The sequence below is a fragment of the Macaca mulatta genome, chromosome 4 (assembly GCF_049350105.2).
Source record: "Macaca mulatta isolate MMU2019108-1 chromosome 4, T2T-MMU8v2.0, whole genome shotgun sequence".
NCBI lineage: Eukaryota > Metazoa > Chordata > Mammalia > Primates > Cercopithecidae > Macaca > Macaca mulatta.
Genome location: NC_133409.1, coordinates 99,885,553 through 99,898,383, shown reverse-complemented (window position 1 = coordinate 99,898,383; position 12,831 = coordinate 99,885,553). Strand labels below are relative to the sequence as shown.

At 38.0% G+C, this 12,831-nt stretch overlaps 1 pseudogene; it reads left to right on the top strand.

Moving 5' to 3' along the window:
* The window catches only part of LOC100424384 (ras-related C3 botulinum toxin substrate 1-like), a 103,577-nt pseudogene that overhangs the window by 81,264 nt on the left and 9,482 nt on the right, over positions 1 to 12,831 (top strand).

Sequence of the window (12,831 nt, the reverse complement as noted above, 5' to 3'; positions counted from 1 at the left end):
AATTTAGTTCAACCATTGTGGAAGACACTGTGGTGATTCCTCAAGGATCTAGAACTAGAAATACCATTTGACCCAGCAATCCCATTACTGGGTATATACCCAAAGGATTATAAATCATTCTGCTATAAAGACACATGCACACGTATGTTTATTGCAGCACTATTCACAATAGCAAAGACTTGGAACCAACCCAAATGTCCATCAATGATAGACTGGATTAAGAAAATGTGGCACATATACACCATGGAATACTATGCAGCCATAAAAAAGATGAGTTCATATCCTTTGCAGGGACATGAATGAAGCTGGAAACTATCATTCTCAGCAAACTAACACAGGAACAGAAAACCAAACACTGCATGTTCTCAGTCATAAGTGGGAGTTGAACAATGAGAACACATTGACACAGGGAGGGGAACATCACACACTGGGGCCTGTTTGGGGTTGGGGGCCTAGGGGAGGGATAGCATTAGGAAATATACCTAATGTAGATGATGGGTTGATGGTTGCAGCAAACCAACATGGCATATGTATACCTATGTAACAAACCTGCACATTCTGCACATGTATCCCAGAACTTAAAGTATAATAATAATAATAATAATAAAAGAAAATGACCCTCAAAAAAAGAGTAATTCCTCAAATGATTATGATTAGGATTAAATGAGATAATATATACAAGGTAATTTGTATACTTAAAGTGGTGAACATCAGATAACAACGTTTTATTTTTATTTACTTATTTATTTTTAATATATATTTTTTATCTCAGTAACTTGGGGGGTAGAAGTGATTTTTTGTACTTGGATAAATTGTATAGTCGTGAACTCTAACTTTAGTATACTCATCAGCCAAATAGTGTACATGGTACCCAATATGTAATTTTTAAAAAATTTCTTACCCCCCTCCCACCCTTCCCCTTCTGTATCTCCAGTGTCCACTATGCCACTCTGTATGCCTTTGCATACCCATACCTTGGCCCCCACTTATAATGAAAATGTACAGTATTTGGTTTTTTATTCCTGGGTTATTTCATTAACAATAATGTCTTCCAATTTCATCCAAGTTGCTGCAAAAAGACATTATTTCATTATTTTTTATGATTGAGTAGTATTATATGGTGTATATATGCCACATTTTCTTTATCCACTCATCAGTTGATGGACACTTAGGTTGGTTCCATATCTTTGCAATTGTGAATTGTGCCACAGTAAATATATGCATGCAGGTATCTTTTTGATAGAATGACTTCTTTTCCTTTGGGTAGATACCCAGTAGTGGGATTGCTGGATTGAATAGTAGATTTACTTTTAGTTCTTATAACAAACATTTTGAGAAGAATTAGACTTCAGAAGAGATAAGATAAGAAACACGCCTGTAATTCCAGCACTTTGGGAGGCCGAGGCAGGTGGATCACGAGGTCAGGAGATCGAGACCAGCTTGGCTAACACAGTGAAACATTGTCTCTACTAAAAGTACGAAAAATTAGCTGGGTGTGGTGGCATGCACCTGTAGTCGCAGCTACTTGGGAGGCTGAGGCAGGAGAATTGCTTGAACCCAGGAGGTGGAGGTTGCAGTGAGCCGGGATTGCACCACTGCACTCCAGCCTGGGCAACAGAGTGAGACTCCATCTCAAAAAAAAAAAAAAAAAAAAAAATAAGTGAACAAGCTTATTCCTTAGGGTAGTGCAGAGAAACAAAGTTAACTGGCTGTGGAAGTACTAGGGAATAACACTTGACTGTACATGTCATAGGAGGTAGTACTCAAAGAGATGCCCTGGACAACCGTATAGCTTAGGGATGAATACCATGATTCGTTCTTGTCAGACATGGTGGGAGGGATGGGGAAATTACTGAGTTCCTATAATGAATCTTTTTTTAAAAAATGATTTAATGATTTTTCTAAGCCAAATGTTTGTAAGAAGCAGAAACTTCTATATGGAAAACATTTAGCTTTTAAAAGGAGTTTTAGGAAAGAAGGCTGCCTGGATTCTTTTCTGAGAAAAGGACAGAGAAAAAATGGTGGAGTCAGAGCAAAGATCACATTCAAGAAATGGAAAATCAGGTTCCAATGTACAAACTGTGCCCCAGGAGGACCAGTCTGATGGCCTTCTCTTGCTGAGATGACTTAGGGGAGATAAATGATGTGTAACACAGACTGCCTGTATAATCCAATATGTGTACAATGTCTGTGTTCCAGTCACTCTGCTGGGTACCATGGAACATATAATGGTGAAAGAAATATAACCCTTGCTTTCTGGAAGCATATAGTCTACTGTGATCAGTGCTATAAAAAGATAAAAGGAGAGTATATTCAATGTTAGAAGAAGGAAGGATAATTTTAGCTGTGTAACCAGAGAAAGAAGTGGCATTTGAGCTGGACTTTTATGCATTTTGACAGTCAAATACAATAGGATAGGTATTCCTGGAAACAAAATGGCATAGGCAAAATATATTTACAGCAATGCTAGTTTTAATTCAGATAGCTCCTGAGCTATCAGCAGCATAATAAAATAGACTTATTTCTCAATCACTTTGTTCAGAGGGTGTTCAATGGGCAGTCTTCCCTGAAGTGACTCAGGGACCCAGGCTCTTCTGTTCATGATTTCACCTTCCCCTAGGGCCTCAGAATCTTTAGCTTCAAGCCAGTGTATGGAGAAAGATAGACTGTGGAGGGTTTTAGAGATTTTGTGGTTCAGACTGGAAAGTCCAAACATCACTTCTCCCTGTATTCCATTGGCCAGAATTTAGTTGCATGGCTCTTCTAGAAGCAAAGGAACCTGGGAAATGTAGGTTGAGACTGAACAGCATCCACTGTCTACTTCCAAGCCTATTTCAGGACAGAGAAGAAAGGGAGAAGTTTCACAGTAGATCAGCACGCAGAGTTTTAATTATTAACTGCACCAAACAAGAAGTGTGATTATTAGATGGCTCTAGACTCTATTATCTGTAAATGATCAGATGACTTTTTCTTAATAAGAGATTGTAAAATGAGGAGACCTGCCCAGGATCTCATCTGAGGGTGGAAATAATTTTTCAACAGATCTGGTTTAACACAGAGGAGTTTCTGTTTGCTTAGAAGAGCCCAGCTTTTTCTATAAATTGGTTACCAAGTTAACAAAAATGGGTAACAAGATGAAGAAAGCATTTTATGGAACATTTTTATTGGTGATTGAATGGATGTTTGAGTAAGTAGAATGAGTGGGTTGATGAAGAAAGTTTAGTTTCAGTCATATTGAGTTGAGGTATTAGTAGAATATCTGGGCAGAAGTCTCCAGCAGTCACCAGGAAATGCAGAACTGGCTCTGGGAGAGAGGAAAGGGATAGAGGTAAGGGTTTAGGGAAAAAGCCATGACAGCTTTCTTTTATTTTTCCGCTGTACTCTCAGTGTTTTAATTACAGACAGGCACCAATCCAAATTAAACAAGGCTCTTATAAAGACCATTCTTTTACAAATGTTTTAGCTCCTGTACTTGATAACCAAACATCTCTACAGTAGAACAAACTGAGCAAGATTCACAAATATTCTCAGTGAGGCTTTAACCTAACCATCCTGCTGATGAATCTAGGCATGTCTGATAAATATTGTCTGGTTTAATGGCCAAATCCATAGTGAAATTGTAATTTTAGTGACTTAAAGTAACCCAGCACCATAGATTTAACAAAACCGACCTGCCTCACTCAGAACAAGTGGTTGCAAATCAATGATTGGGTTAAAGAAGGGAAATTTATGCAGAAAAAACTGCAGCAAGATAGTTCTTTTATCAGATATTCTGTAAAGGTAAGACATTCAGAATAAGCACCATTTTAGAAGAAAAGTTTAGGCCATAAAGCACAATTAAGTCTAATAATTTGGATTAATAATTAATAGTTAATTCTTTATCAGATTGTACTAGCCTACATTCTCACCAACAGTATATAGGCATTTCCTTTCTCTGCATTCTCACCAACAGCTGTTATTTTTCGACTTTTCAATAATAGCCATTCTGACTGGTGTAAAGTGGTATCTCATTGTGGTTTTAATTTGCATTTCTATAATGATTAGTGATGTTGAGCATTATTTCACATGCTTGTTGGTCATTTATATGTGTTCTTTTGAAAAATCTCTTTGCATGTCCTCTGCCAGCTTTTTAATGGGGTGTTTTTTTGTTGTTGTTTGATTTTCTTGTAGATTCTGGATATTAGTCCCTTGGATATATAGTTTGCAGATATTTTATCCCATTCTGCAGATTGTCTGTTCACTCTATTGATTATTATTATTGTTTTTTACTGTACATAAACTTTTTAGTTTAATTAAGTCCCATTCATTTATTATTGGTTTTGTTGCATGTGCTTTTGAAGTCTTAGTCATAAATTCTTTGCCTATGTTAATGTACAGAAGAGTTTTTCCTAGGTTTTCTTCTAGCATTTTTGTAGTTTGAGATCTTACATTTAAATCTTTAATCCATCTTGAGTTAATTTTTGTACATGGCGAGAAATAGGGGTCCAGTTTCTTTCTTTTTTGTTTTGTTTTGCATGTGGCAATCCAGTTTTCCCAGCACCACTTATTGAATACAATGTCCTTTTCTCAGTGTATCTTTTGGTGACTTTTTCAAATACCAGTTGACTGTAGGTATGTGGTTTTATTTCTGGGTTCTCTGTTCTATTCCATTGATCTATGTCTACCTTTTTTTTTTTTTTGAGACAGGGTCTCGCTCTGTCACCCAGGCTGGAGTGCAGTCGCATGATCTTTGCTCACTGCAAGCTCCGCCTCCTGGGTTCACGCCATTCTCCTTCCTGATCTATGTCTATTTTTATACCAGTAACATGCTATTTTGGTTACTATAGCCTTATAGCATAATTTGAAGTTCCATAATGTGGTGCCTTCAGCTTTGTTCTTTTTGCTTAGGACTGCTTTGGCTCTTTGAGCTATTTTTTGGTTCAATATGAATTGAATTTAAAAACCAATTTTAAGATTGGTTTTTCTAATTCTGTGAACAATGACATTGGACTTTTGATAAGGATTGCATTGAATCTGTAGATGTTTTGGGCAGTATGGTCATGATTCTCCCCATCCATGAGTATGAGATGTTTTTCTATTTATTTGTGTCATCTATAATTTCTTTCGTCAGTGTTTTGTAGTTTTCCTTGTAGAGATATTTTACTACTTTAGTTATATATATTCCTAAGTATATTTGTTTTGTAGCTATTGTAAATGGGATGGACTTCTTGATTTGGTTCTCAGTTTAATATAATAACTTTTGGTGTATATAAATGCTACTGATTTTTTTTACATTGATTTTGTATTCTGAAACTTTCCTGAATTCATTTATCAAATTTAGGAGTATTTTGGAGGAGTCTTTAGGATTTCCTAGGTATGAGATTATCAGCAAACAGAGCTAATTTTACTTCATCTTTTTCTATTGGGATGCCTTTTGTTTCTCTTGTCTGATTGCTGTGGCTAGGACCTTCAGTACTATGTTGAATAGCAGTGGTGAAAGTTGGCATCCTTGTCTTGTTCCAGTTCTTGAGGGGAATGCTTTCAACTTTTTCGTGTTCAGTAGGAAGTTGGCTGTGGGTTTGTCATATATGGCTTTTATTATTTTAAGGCATGTTCCCTCTATATCTAGTATGTTGAAGGTTTTTATTATAAGGGAATATTGAATTTTATCAAATGCCTTATCTGCGTCTATTGAGATGATGGTAGGGTTTTTGTTTTTAGGATTTTCAAACTCTAACTGCAAACTTAGCTGGTTGGGAAGGTATCCTAGTCTCTCAAGGCAGTGGAGTATAATTGTAGCTGGATAAGAAAAAGGAAATTGAATAATATAATAAAAAAGACTAATGTATTTAAATCTATGATATCATGATTTTCTAATAGTTTTCTAATACTTGTACTAAACAATTCTGAAGCATTGCATTTATTTTATATTCCTTTTAAGGTGTTTAAATAATTTTTAGGATCTGATATATCCTCAATTCTAAAAATCAACCCCTCCTAGCCCCTTCCCTTCCCTGGATGGTAACTTTCCTGATCTCATGTAGATTCACTCTTTCCTCTTTTTTCTTGGAATCTGTTCCTTCTCTGCTATAGAAAAGAAAAGGTGTATTTCTCTGACCCCTTTTTAGAATTTCCTAAAATGTTCAAATAGTGTTGATATTAAGAAATTAGCAATAGGTAGTATAGTTTTTAATGTAGCTTGTATAGAATATGTGCATCTCCAAAAACTCAGTAATGTTCTCTAGGATTTCATAAAGGAGAGGGAAGAAACAGAGCCTAAGTCTAAGCAAAGAGAAAAGCTACAGGGGAGAACAATCCCCCAAGGTGCCTGATAGGCTCCCGCCATGGGGAGCTCTAATTTGAGCAGCTCTCCAGCCCTGAAGAGGTTGGGTGGGCAGGGAGGAGATGAAAGTCTTTCCAGAGGTGGCTTAATGTCAGCAGTGCTGAAAATAACACAGAGAGGAATCAGGTAAGCATGACGCTTACTCGGGTAACAGCATAGGTAACAAAAAGGAACCTGTTAAAATAAAAAGAGAAAGAAATGAAACCTTTTATCACATATGGCAAGATAAACACTTAGCAAGTAACTAAGGATGCATGGTCCCTCCAATTAATGGAAGAGAAGGGGACCGGAGAGGGGTTTCTTATTTCTCAAGTCAAGTTCTTTTCTCCGGAGGAGTTTAGGGAGGGTCAGGGGAATGGCTGTTCCATACATAGACTTTCAGTGAATCTCCCTGTTTTTAGTCTCCTTTTTTTCTGCTTTCCACGGTGTCTGATTTTTTTTAAGTCTAGAAACTTCTTAACTATCTCTCACATTAATATGTCATAGATTAGGGATTGGCAAGCTATGTTCCATGGCCCAAATCTTGCCAGCCATCTGTTTTTGTATAGCCTGAGAGCTAAGAATGGTTTCTACATTTTAAATTACACTTTGATATTTATATATCAAATTGAATTTTAAAATATATCCAAGAAATAATATTTTGTGATACATAAAATTATATAAAATTAAAATTTCAGTGTCCACAAGTGAAGTTTTGTTGGAATGTAGTCATGTTTATTCATGTCTATATTGTCTATGGCTGCTTTCATGCTACAATGACATAACTGAGTAGTTGCAACAGAGACTTAAATAATATCCTTTATTTTGCCTCTTGGCCTACAGGATCTAATAATATCCTTATTTGCCTCTTGGCCTACAGAACCTAAAATACTTACCGTATGGCATTTATAGAAACAGTCTGACCCTAGGTGGTAGGTCCTCTGCTCTATTCTGTCTGTAGTATTCTTTTATCTCCTTTGTGTCTTTTATACATTCATTGATATAACTATATTGATGGCTCCTTCTCTTGTCTTTGTCTTTGTCAGTTCATTTCATTTTTATTCCTTTGCTAGTATTTTGGCAAACTAAAAAAATAGATAAAATGCTACTGGAGAGGCCGAGGCAGGAGAATCACTTGAGCCTAGGAGGTTGAGGCTGCAGTGTGCTGTGATTGTGCCACCATACTCTAACCCGGGTGACAAAGCAAGAGCCTGTCTCAACAAACAAACAAATAATAATAAAACCCACTAAAATGTATGTAGCGTAAATATGTCCTAACACATACACACTCATTTAATATATATAAACAGAGAACAACTGTTCTCAGTACAACAGGTAAGTACTGTTTTTCTATCTACTTTGAAGATAAGGACACTAGGGTCAGAGAAGTTAGTAACTTTCCCAAGATCATCACACAGCTAGGAAGTGGTAAGGCAAGATTCAAACTCAGGTAGTCTGGCTCCTGACTCTCACCCACTACACAATACTCCTTTGATTCCTGTGAGAAAGACGAGGCAAATTTGTGTGGTTGGTCCTCTGTCACGATTCATAAATGGATCCAATGTAGTTTACAATAAATGAAAAATCTGAGAAGTTAAGTTTTATTAGGAGGCAGGGCAGAGGAAGAAATGTGCCCGAAGTGGGGGGAGATGGAATTCTTTACCCATCAAATGTTTGTTTCTTGTGTCTTAACATTTGGCTCAAGGCTGTACTTTTCTGTTTGGCAATATGGTATTATTTTGTGTTATTTTATATCAGAGATAGGGTTGCATTCTGTTGCTCAGGCTGGAGTGTAGGGGTATGACCATAGCTCACTGCAGCCTTGAACTCCTGGGATCAAACAATCCTCCCACCTCAGCCTCCCAAAGGGCTGGGATTACAGGCACGAGCCATTGTGCCTGGCCTCTGTTTGGCAATATCTTGTGTCACCAACTGATGAACTATAGCATACGGGAAGCAGTGGAGTAGGGCTTGTGATCTTAACTGTTCTAAAGATTTGGGGTATATCCGTTTTTTAAATATGAGAATTACTTCCAAAAGTGTTTCTGAGAGATGATCTTTGACAGTGAAGTTCTGGGTCAGGCGTGGTGGCTCACGCCTGTAATCCTAGCACTTTAGGAGGCTGAGGTGGGTGGATCAACTGAGGTCAGGAGTTCAAGACCAGTCTGGCCAACATGGTGAAACCCCATCTCTACTGAAAATACAAAAAATTAGCCAGGTGTGGTGGCGGGTGCCTGTAATCCCAGTTACTTGGGAGGCTGAGGCAGGAGAATCACTTGAATCTGGGAGGTGGAGATTGCAGTGAGCTGAGATTGCACCATTGCACTCCAGCCTGGGCAACAAGAGTGAAACTCTGTCTCAAAAAAAGAAAAAAAAAAGAGAAAATGAAGTTCTGTAGATAAATATATTCAGGAAATGAGGCATTCCATATTACTCTATGCTCTCTGAAGACTTTACATTAAATTTTTTGTCTGTTTTTTAAACCAATTCCCTTAATTTAAATGACCACAATTTTTTTTTTTTTTTTTTTTTTGCCTATGTAACATCTTTTAGTGTTCTAAGGAATTAATGTCCTATGGAACGTACTTTGGGAGATATTATTCCTCATTTTTTTTCTTGTCCAGCAAGGGTTGTATTGTGTCTGACACTGTAACGTAAGGAAAAAAGTAAATTATTTTATCTACAATGAATCTCTTCTTTTTCTCAAGATTTTATCTGTGAAGTAGCAGGGAAACAAATGGACTCATGTCATGTGTGATAAACAAAGGCCAATATGATGAGTTTTTGGTTTCTTTTTTGGGATAAATGTTTACTCAGTCTCTCAGATGGCCTTCTCCAGCCTTGGCTTCTTTCCCTAAGGTGTGTCAAGGACAGGGCTCCCTGGCTTGTGCTTGTCCTGGGATGTAGGCTTGCTGTTTTCTGCTGGTCTTAGCGGCAATGTCTCTTGGATGACTGAGTGCTGCCGTCCCTGTTATAGACAGTGTATACCTAATGGAACTCTATTTGCTGTCCCTCAGCAGAGCTCCTGGCTGACCTGGCCTCACCTTGCTCCTCAGTGAGCCTGCCACCCTGGTGTCTACCCTCAAGTCTCCTCTGTGAGGTCACTTGTCTGCCCAGCAGGCCTTGTGGCAGGCCAATTGTCTCTCAGCTGCAAACATGCAGGAACTGGAGAGGTTTGGGGAAACTTAACCTCATAATCTTTCTTTTTTTGCACATAGTGCATAACCAAGTAGCTGTGGCTGCATCCCAGGCTGTTGTGTTTAGGGAGAAGGGAACAACTTGAAAGGTGTTCATTTTCCAGAGTCTTCCATGAGAAGTAGGTCACTATAGGTCATATATATATATATATATATATATATGTTATGTATATGTTATATCTGTAACATTTATTTTATTTTCACTTATGTGACATACATCCCCCTGAAATCCAGGGAGGGTAAAAGGGGAGACATCAGTTTGATAATTTTCAATCCCTCTCTCTGTTTTCTTCTCATTGTCTCCCAAGCCAGATGCTTATTTTATTTCTCCTTTATCTATTCTTCTTCTATAGAGCGATCCTGGCTGTTGGTAGGAGTATGAGACACCCCTCCACATTAGCAAACCCTATATTCTAAATCCATCAGCCTAAGTTGTTGATAAGTTAATGAAGGGAATAAAGATAAGTAAAACATTCTTCCCCAAGATAACATTCTGGTGAGCCAAGTTTATTGTCTTGCTGTATGTCCAATTTGTATGTAGGGGTAAAAAACAAAGTTTCTCTTTGTTCTTTTCCTTACATTTCTTATATAACAAATTTAATCTACCCATTGGCAGATGGATGCCTAATGTAAAGTATGATATACTCAGAAAAGCAAAAGGAACAAAGCACATTTGTAAAATTTGAAATAATTACCTTTTGACCCATATTCTATCATCCTTTCCTAGGTGGCCAGTGTTTTTAAATGGTTCTCTGATATTGCCATTTCTTGATTTTTCTTCTCTGGGCTGCTCTTTCTCTAATTTTCAGGCTCATCACCCTTTGTGCCTCTATGAAATATTGCTGCTTTCAAAAGTTCCATTTGCAGGCCATTGTTCCTCTCATTCTGTGTACTGAATGATCTTAACTATACTAATTATTTTAATTACTAAGCATGCCCTGATTTTCCAAATCTATATTCTATCCCTGAACCTTGTATCTGGTTAATCTGCAGGAGCCTCAAAGTCAACACACTGAACCCATTCACCAGTGAATGCTTTCTTCTCTTGTGTGTGCCATCTCATTTAATGGTGGGACAATTCAACCAGTTCCACACTGACACCTTAGACTCCTTCTTTCCCCAGAACCCCCAACATTGGCCTCCTACCTTCTCATTTCCAAACCTCCCAATCCAAACCACTACCAATTCCTCTCCATGCCCTTCTTTCTGCCCTCACTGTAAATACCCTAGGCCAGGTTCTCATTATTTCTTACATGGACTATTCTAATAACTTGCTGAAGAATCTTTTTGCTCCCTATTCCCCCATATGATAGCAATCTACCTCCATGTTGCTGCCAGAATGCTCTTTTAAAATCCTTTGGGCCCCATCCCTACCCTCATATTATCCTGTCTCACATCTAGCTACTTCCCATAAACTTGTTTTCCTCCAGTCATTCTTCTGGTAGTTCTTAGAATGCTTCCTGCTCTCTTCTGCCTTGCTACTTTTACATAGGTGATTTATTCTTTTGGGTCACCTTTCTTTCCCTTATCCATTGAGCTAATTCTGAATTATGCTTTATAAATTATTTCCTGCTACCTTTACAAGGAAGCCATCCCTTTAAATCCCAGCCTGAATAAGGCGGTATTTCTCTGTGCTCCTTCACACGTACCTTTAATTCACATGCACTTGTGGAGCCATCACATTATATTTTAATGTTTAGCTCAACATTATTTATTTAATGTTTATCTCAACCTTCTTCTTTTACTCTATTTGGGAATGGGAACTATATCTTTCTTCCCGATTTCTTTGTCCCTACTGCCTAGTTAAAGCCAGATACCCAGTAAGCCTTCAGTAAATATTTTTTTCTGAATGAATGTAAGAGGTTAAATAGAATAAGGATGGATAAAAGGTCATTGGATTTGGTTTTATGAAGGTCTCTGCTGATCTTGGGGAGAGGAGGTTCAGTGAGTATGTTTAACTTTCACAGTCTGGGCACTGAGAGGCTTGAAGGTAAGCCTGTATGCTTGAACACCAACCTCACCTCTCCCTGCAATACTTCAAAATAGAAAGAAAAGCTGTTAAGAGCTTCTCAAAGTGAATTGTGGAGCAATTAAAGTGACAGAAAGATATGAGTGATTTGGGTGAGCATGGCTTTTAGCCATGAAAAAGCAGCCAAATGCATCTGCTTCAGTAAAATTCAGAGCAAAACCTTTGTAATCAGTCTGAAAACACCCAAGGCTTGTTTTCTTTTCTAAGGAAAAGTAAAAATGATTTGGCAGCTGGATGCTTCATCACAAGAATAGTACTTAATCTTTCACTTTTTGAGTCATGTTAAAAAAATATAGGTATAAAGCCACAGTTCTTTCCTTCATGACAGGCTCATCCCCAAAACCTTGGAGGCACACAGTGGGGTAGCAGGTGAAGGTCCTGGCAGCAACCCTCACCCTGCCAGGTTTCTATGTAAGTCCCCCAGACCCCTCCTTTCAACATCTCCACTTACTCTTCCAACAGACCGCCAGGCCCCAGCTGCTCAGTTAGACCAGGGAAGAGGCCGTCAGCAACCACGTAACTAATTTCAGCCAGAATGTGAGAACCCCAGGCAGGTCATACCACTTAGGAGCCAAAAAATAATAATGAAAGACTCTTCATCCCCAGTCACTGAGGTGGACAGGAGGCTGGGCTAGGGCTGCCAGAGACCTTGAAAGTATTTCGACATATATAGATCAGGTGAAGGATATATTTAACTCAGCAAGGTGCATTTCGAAAATTGTGCTCAAAGTTGAAATTGGAAGCCCCAGACAGTAGGAACCAGAGATGACTTGAATTAATAAGGAAGGGAGGGAGCAGGGAGAAGTGCGGGGTATATGGTGACTGTATTTGTTAGGGTTCTCTAGAGAAACAGAATCCATAGGAGATACATTTATCTATATCTTCTATTGGTTATACATACATATATAAAATATATATATAAAAATATATATACACATATATACATATATAAATATATATACACACATATATATACACACACACATATATACACATACACACATATATATGTGTGTGTGTGCGTGTATATATATATATTTTAAAGAATTAGCTAATGCGATTGAGGAGCTAGCAAGTCCAAAGTCCATAGGGCAGGCCAGCAGGTTGGAGACAGGGGTTTTTATGTTGTAGCCTTGAGGCAGAATTTCTTCTTTGAGCAACCTCAGTCTGTTTTCTCTTAAGGCCTTCAGCTGATTGGATGAGGCTCACTCACACTATGGGAAGATAATCTGCTTCACTTAGAGTCTGCTCATTTTAATGTTAATCACATCTAAAACATACCTTCACAGCAATATGTAGACTAG